Consider the following 8,472-nt stretch of genomic DNA (forward strand, 5'->3'; position numbering starts at 1 on the left):
TACCATTCAGAGTGTCAGGGTGTTTGATTCTCCCTTAGCCTCTTTTAGCACTTGAATGTGTATCACAATTTACTTCCAATTTCATTTGAATCTAATGTGAAGTGCAGTTTCTGTTTAAGTGTCATGGGATCAGATGTGCTCCAGAACATTTCACTAAGTGATTAGTGAAAGCAAATTAAAACAAATTAAACGGCAGAGAGGAATAGCTGGTAGTAATGCCAAATGAGAATAGTTGTTCAGTCCCAGTATATGCTTTATCTGTATAGTCAATATTTCATTGTTTGGAACTGTAAGGAAGTGAGGGCAAAGTTAGGTGCGGCACTAGATGTTGAGTGAAAAGTCTGTCCCATAGCCCTCTCTTTGTTTTGTTAAGGGGGCTGTAGGGTCGGTGGCTGGGGAGGGTTTCAGAGCAAACAGATTGACAGTCAGGTAAAAATCTTTCATTTCTTCAGTGCACTCAAAGACCATTTCTGCGACAAAGTTGCCACCCTGCTTTTCCACTGCAGAATATCTTCAGAGCTAAAAAAAAAAAGGCAGGTGAGTTTTTTTTTCTCTGGGGAAGTAATTCTCTTTCAGGACTCAGACATCTCTGGATGTCTCTGGATGTCTCTGAGGAGCCGGTGGAGAGAGAGGCTTCGGCAGTGATGTCGGTATTTTAGCACCACTGAGACACGTGTCCTAGGTGTGTTGTAAAATGACGTCCGCATCAGCGAGCTGAAGGAGAAGTCTCAGTAGAGTTTTGTTTTTATCACTATGCATCTTGCATCTTGCAAAAGTACATTTTTCCTCCTCATTCTGTGGGAAGTGACTGTAATGCAGTTCGGTTCCTTTTGGGCTCGTGAGACAAAACCTTAATGTCGTTCAGAAGAACTTCTGTAAGATTTTTTAAAAAAGATTATTTAGAAGATGTATTAACATGCAGGCCCACGCTCTTATTGACTTTATGTTTAGAGGCGCACAGAGAACAGTCTTGGACCAGAGTACTTCAATTTATAATATTCCCTCTCCATCAGATACACTATTGATAATGGGGAAAAAACATGCTTTAAGGTGGGAGAGCAGACTCATATATATATATATATATATATATATATATATATATATATATATATATATATATATATATATATATATATATAAAACATAAGTGCTGAGACTTAACACTGATGTTCAGAGTAATGAAGCAGGAACTACACTGTGGTAACTTTATGAATTTTGCAGAGTTGCAGAATGCAACTCTGCAAAATTGTAATGGAATTGATGCAGACTCTTGCAATGGCTTCTGAAATCTAGAATTGAATCTTGATTCTAGAAACCAGAATTATTTGGTACGATAGCATTGTCTTTATGGTCACTTCCCAAATGCAGACTGAGTCTCAGTCAATGTCTTTGGGGAACGTGAGTTCTCAGGGGGTTTTGGCATTGTGGCGGTGACAGATGTTGGCCGTACACCATCTCTGGGAAGCGATACTGGACACAGAAAACACGAGCTATTGCATTTTAATGTTAATTACTGCCAGGGGCAGAACCTGAGTGACGCTTCCTATTTGCTTGTTCATGTGCATGTGCATATGTGTGCAAGTGTAAGAGAGAGAGAGAGAGAGAGGGAGGGGCAGAAAAAAAGGAGGAAGCATAAAAGGGACACATCATACCATGGGACACAATCCCTCTGTTGTTCATGCATTTTGTCATTTTGTGTCTGCCTCCTTCACCAAAAAGCAATAATAATCTCTCTAAGACGTAGATGTAATCTATTTGATCCATTCACTGCCCATACATAGGTATATAGAAAACCTTTTGAGGTTTTTACCAATGCAACTCACTATATTTTCTGTACAAAACATAAATAATCTTTAATTGATGTTTACCACCCCCCCCCCCCCCCCAAAAAAAAATAAGAACAGGGTAAATTACATATTTGAGTTACCAGCTTGGCTGTCACCTGCATAACTGACAATCCGTCATGTGTTTCCGTGTCACCTGGACTGGCTGTCCTGCCTGCCTCACTCATTTAAAGATTATACCACTGGGGTTGGATTTAAAGATATGTAAATGTCTAGCGGATTGAAAACATTGGTTTAAAGTGAGTAGGCTCATGGGGCCAGAGCAGTAAAGATCACGCTGCCTGCTGACGGCGACTGGTCGGCGTGGAGACCAGTGTTCTCTTCCCCAGGGGAAGGGCGTTGGAAACGTTCAGCGTCATCCCAGTCTTGTTTCCGTGGAAACGTTCAGCGTCATCCTAGTCTCGTTTCCGTGGCACTGAGAGCGGAGAACGTTGCTGTGCTTCCAGCCAGCATCATACAGTGTGGAAAAAACATTCACAGGTGCTCTGTACATAAACATCATATCTTAAAAGCACTCATACAAGATGACAACTTTACGATGCTAAATAATTTACATATTTGACATATATGAAAGTGATATATATACACTTCCAAACATATCATCATGTTTGTGATTTTTATTGGCATTGTTCAAATGTAACAGTCATTGTAATAATGGTATCTGTAGTATCCATTATTGACAATTTTAATCAAATATTAATATTATGAGTAGTAATAAGACATTATTGTCAATAATGCCAATGATATACAGGCACACATGCACGCAGACACAAATGCACACACACACACGTTTTGTATTATTCGAGTGTGTTAGACTCCCACAGAATAAACCATTCAGCTCATTTAGATGTCACTGATTTTGAATATTTATAATCATTTCTCCAGACAAGGAGGATTGGATAGACTGATGATTCTCCTGTGTACTGGTGCAACCAGTCCAGTGTGTGTGTGTGTGTGTGTGTGTGTGTGTGTGACCCATACTCCACATTATCAGTATTGTTGGACAAACACAGCTTTCCCTGACAAACGAAAGCTCCATCTCTCTAACTGATCCCCACAGTACACTGAGCGGTCGTAAAAGCAGCCAATAAAATGGAGAAGATGAAAACGCTCTTTAAAACACTCTTGTCCACTGACTCTGAGTCTCATAGCTGTCTGGTGAACACACACTCACAGACTTTGACTCACCTTGGCTGGGGAAAGAGGGATGAGGCGCTCATCAAACATGAGTCATTGCCTCTGGTAGTTTCATTTTGTGGATATAGAAGTAAAGAGGAAACACTCATGAAAGGATGTGCACTTTAGCAGTGTCCTAGATTTAGCAAGGAGTATTTCCAAGACCTTGGATAGGTTCTTATAAATTCATTGCCAAAAGCATTATGTTCAATGGACGTTCAAAGAGTTTCTCTTCTAAACAGTAGATTTAAAATGTTTTGCATGTAATTTTCAGGTAAGATTGTATAAATATGAAGTGGAACATAGAGTAGATTGTCTTGTCACGCTCTGATGTTCTTGGTGCATTTGGAGAAAATCTAAACATCAAAGGAACTTTAAAACAACAAAATTGTGCTCCGAAAATGGGCGCAGGTAACATTCCCTAAGTTGTAAGGACTTCTCTGTACGCTCAAGTCAGTATCCTAGAATTTTCAGTTTGGATGATACTGTGGTATTTCACCGAACTCTTATATGTGTATGAGATTTCACACAGAGTTAAGGAGGTGTTTCAGGGCGGAGTGGTGTCTAACCCAGCACTTTTTTTCCCCGTTTTCCTTTTGCCGAAGTCCTACTGAAAAGTGAGTCATCAAAGCATTCCACTTGGAAGCTTGTGAGTTGACAGGGGGTTTCATCAAAACTGCCTTGCCTTGTGTGTGTGTGTGTATGTGTGTGTGTGTGTGTGTGTGTGTGTGTGTGTGTGTGTGAGTGCAGAGCTGCACATCAGAGATCCATGTCCATCTGACTCTATTATTCATTCACATTTCCTCTCTCCTTCTCTCACACTCAGCCCTCTCTCTCTCGTGCGCGCTCTCTCTCTCTCTCTCTAGTGCTCTCTCTCTCTCTCTCTCTCTAGTGCTCTCTCTCTCTCTTTCTCTCTCTCCCTCTCTCCTACTAGAAGCTGATCAGTATTCCACGTCTGCTGTCACCTGAAGCCACACACAAGCTATTTTTCATTATTTCTGTGCGTGTGTGTGCGTGTGAGTGTGCGTGTGTGTGTGCATGTGCGTGTGTAAGAGAAAGAGAGAGTAAGGGAAAGAGACAGAGAGAAGCAGACAGAGACAGAGAGTTCTGTATCATTCTGAGATAAGTCTGCGACTTACGTATTTTACCAAACTTAAAACAGAAGGAGACATCACCGTTCCCTTGGCAACCACATGACTCTGAATTGTCCCTGGGTGTGTAAACGTTTTGGAGGCATTTTTATACCCGAAGATGAATATTCCTGTTCTGGGCCACCCAGGGAGTTTTGCCCTTGCCCCTTCCACTGTAGTCCTCATCTTGATGAAATGGGGATGTGTAAAGCCCCCATTAACCGTGGGTCAGCTTCCCCTTCGTTACCGTCTTCATTAAGCACAAATCTCATCTTGTATTCCTGCCTGAGTTTTCACCCGTGACCAGAGACGACATTTTATGCTTGTGATGTGATTCAGTAGAACCTATAAAAAGGGACACATTACAGTGAGCAAACCAGGTCCCTTAGAGGGTCTGTCAAATTACCGTCCTGTTTACATGCCAAACAGAGGCGGTCATCGCAGAGCCAAGCAATTACACAACAATCAGTCTCACTAAGAAAAGCTAATTGGCTTCACTGTCTACCTTATTTGTTTGCTACCCACAAGTTCTCCCTTTGCTTCGTTAAAACTTTTAAACTTCTCCTGAAGGCTTAGTTTTGAGAGTTCAAAGTTATACAGTATGCAGATATGTGTGAATGTGGTTATCCTGTGCATTCGCTGTTCTGATACCCTCTGGTCCTGTGTATGGCTTAGGAGTCACTTTCCCAAACAAAGAACAGTGGTAGAGATGAGGCCATGTTGGCAGGAGAATAAGAAAAATGAATGAGTATTTAATACTCTAGCACTTCATTGCACCAGTTCTTCTTCATTTTCTTCCTCCTCTTCCTTCAATTCTCAGAAATTTTGTTGTTGTTGTTGTTTTAAACCTGGCATGCATGCCAAATGGTGTAAATGATATACACATTGCAGGGCACTTGATTGGTCCCTAGGTGGCGCCATAGTAAACCTGGAAAAACACTCCAAACTCTGAAAGGACACACTTCCCATCCTGTATAACTTAGAGCAACAGAATGTTTCTCAAAAAAAAAAAAAAAAGCCACCTCAGGCTAAATAAATTAGAGTTTTCTTTTCTTCCAAATCATGTAATTTTATACATAATGCGTGAGAGTTATTCAAGCCTGATGAAAGGACAAAAAACAGTTGTTTCTTCAAAAATGTACATGTCCAGTAGTCGAGGAGGAACCAGATGTTTAGCTTTAGCTCTGGTAAGGTGTATGATGGCTTTGTGCATTGTTCCCCTCTATAAATTATGACCAACTCCGAAAGATTGGTAGGACAGTCAAGCCTAAAATTTTAAACACGCTTTTTAAAAATATATATGTATCTAGATGCAGCCACCACAAACCAAAACTGTGTATTAATGAAATATTTATATGTTGTGACAGATATTAAGGTTAAAGAGCGAATGAAATGGTGCAAGAATTATTTGTAGAGTTTGTCACATATTCAACTGTGAAACCTGAAAAAAAGAACTAACCTTAACCTCTAAAGACGTAATTCATTTCTTGTCATTAAATGTAAACTTGTACTCACTAGAGATGTACCAGTGATTAAAAACCAGTATGACAATGAGTTTGCAAAGTGTGTGTGTGTGTGTGTGTGTGTGTGTGCATGTGGGTGGGTGTGTGTGTGGCTTCATGCCAACAGGCAAAGATTTCCTTACTTGTAACTTTTTAGTTCCTGTTGGAGCATGCAGTGACAGTGGAGTCAGCAAGTTGACCACACACACAAAGTGCAACATTTCTCTCCTTTTACATTTGTTTCCTTAACAAAAAAAAAAAGTTTTGTTTGACAAGTGAAATGAACTTCAAACTTTCCTTGAGCGTGAAGAATGCGCGGTCCGCCACGGAGTCTCTCACGAGCCGTTGCTCTCCCCGCCGTCAGATTTACTTCAGAGACTCCTTTGGAGATGATGACAGTGGAACGTGCAGTACCAGTGACCAATCAAAAGGTTTGTTTATTAAAAAAGTATTTATCATAACATTGCGCAGAAATCTCATGAGTTATTGTCGTTGAATCCTAATGTGTTTATATGATGCCCTTAAATTTGAATATGATGTGTTTCGATAGCACTGTACGTGACTATCTAAGCATTATTCTCAGACTAACATTATTATCTAGGCATTAAACTAAATGTCTGATGCTGGATTCTGAAATAAGGGAACAAGAAGTTGTTTTTTTTTCAGGAGTGTAGTTAGTTATGAATACACTATTCACATTGGTTTTCAGATTTTTAAAGGTATAATTAATGCTCTGATAAATCAATGCAATGTGGCCTGTATCTGATTGAAAAGTTTGCACATCTCAGCTTATGTATCATAGACAGAGAATTACAATGAATCTTTTCCTTAAAGCTTTTTGACTCTGGAAAATCCTTTTGGATTAAGCTTTTAGTACATTGCTCTGCGTGTGAGTAAAACCTAAGAGAACGTCTCTTTGAATCTAAGTTCCACCTGTCACGTTCCCACACTGTGATAAGGTTGGTTTGGGAACCGTCCAGATGGCATATAACAGTTTGCAGGCAACACTTGTCAGATCAACATGTCGTAGATATACTGAAGTTTATGGTCTCGTCCTCTTTAAACAGGAGAGAAAAACAACCCCAAACAGAAACTCTGAGATTAAACTTGGGGGAGTGAACTACGATGTCTGTAAACGAGAAAAGATTCCAGCCTGGGCCCAGGCTTTGGTGCTGGATCTTGTGATAGAGGAGAGATTTTGATGGCGTAGATTGATAGGCGGTCAGTTACTCTCCTGTCCCAAGATCATAGAGATTCATGATCCGTCCCTCCCTCCAACAGGAGCGTGTTTAGCTGTTTCAGCCTCTGCCAGAGAGTCAGAGGAAACAGGCAATCTCCACTGTAATCTGACAGGTAAAAGGGAGAGAGGAAAGTGCACACTTTGTGTTTCTTCACGCTGACCTAAACACTTTCCTACTCTGTCTCTTTCTTACTTATTGATCTCCATGGAAACAAGAGACTCACCACAACTCAGCTGCTCAGAGCCTCTGTTTGGCACCTGCTCTTGTCCAATCAGGTGCAGGGGATATTTGCATACAGGGGGGAAAAAAGAGCTCCATTGCTAATTTGGAGATTAATAGTAGTACATTTGATACATTCATCAACAGTTTATGAGAATGTATGTTTTTTGTTACTTTTCCAGCCCATTTCCGCCAGTGACATTTATTTTTGAAGCATAGTAATTTCACACAGTGTATTTTGAAGACATTATCTTTAAAGAGTTATTCATTGACCATAGGTACACAGACATGGGCATAAGCCATTCTTTAAAACATTTGATCTTCACTTCAATTCAGGTATAACATCACCGTTCAGAATGAACATATGACATCTAAGAGAAAAAGAGTTTCATTTGATACATCCATGTATCCATTACCAAAGTGTTTTACCAAAGCGTCTCTGTGTTTTAGACTCTCTGTGTCACTCTTAGTATTAATTTAGCAGACAGTTAGGTGTGTGTGTGTGTGTTTGTTTTTGTGTGTGTGTGCGCGCGCACGCTCATGCATGTGTGTGTTTGTGCGGATGTGTGCGTGTGTGTGTTTGTGTGTGTGTGAGTGTGTGTATCACTTTGTCTGTGTCCTGACCGGTCTTTATTGCTGAGTGTTTTCTGTGAGAGAGTACTTGTTCCCTGCTGGCTAATTTGAGTGTCTCTGTCTACTTAAGCTGGCATTTCAAAGGCTCTGCCAATTCTTCTGTTTCTAGTCAACAGCTCCAAACAGGACACATACTGACAAACAAAAAGAGGCTTAAAGTCTGTCAGGCAGGTGGTGAGGTGAAGAATGAGGCCTTTTTTGGTGCTTTACTACCTTCTGTAGCTGGGTGGAGCAGAGGAAACCCTGGTGGTGATTGAACTCAGTCAAAAGCAAGTTTTTTAGAGTCAATGTGTCAATTTAATTGCATTATTAAATTATGTCTGTTCTAGTTCTAGGAATCTCCACTCCAGTGTGATCGCTGTGTACTATTATCACAAGTAAAAACTCAGAGCAAAAAGAAAGAAAAAGTAATCCAGTTTTAGTACTGTTTATAGTACCTCTTCCGTCTCTGACTGGGTGTGATTGGATAGTGCAGTCACTAGGCCTGACTGTCCCCCTGTGTGTCGCGTAACCATGGCAATAACGGAGGATATATGCCCCCGGAAGCGTCTGGACCTCTACCCCGCTGTCTACCTTCAGCGTGCGCCTGTGAAAGGCATCTGGTCCTGGGAGCTGGTCGAAGGGGGCACTTCCGTCGACGCTTGGAGCCAGTGGCTAAAAATAGGCTTGTTAGAGGCACAGAGTTGGCCACAGGACCAAGCCCTGTCATCTGTGGGATTTGAGTGTC

The sequence above is a fragment of the Chanos chanos genome, chromosome 1 (genome assembly GCF_902362185.1).
Source record: "Chanos chanos chromosome 1, fChaCha1.1, whole genome shotgun sequence".
NCBI classification, from domain to species: Eukaryota; Metazoa; Chordata; class Actinopteri; order Gonorynchiformes; family Chanidae; genus Chanos; species Chanos chanos.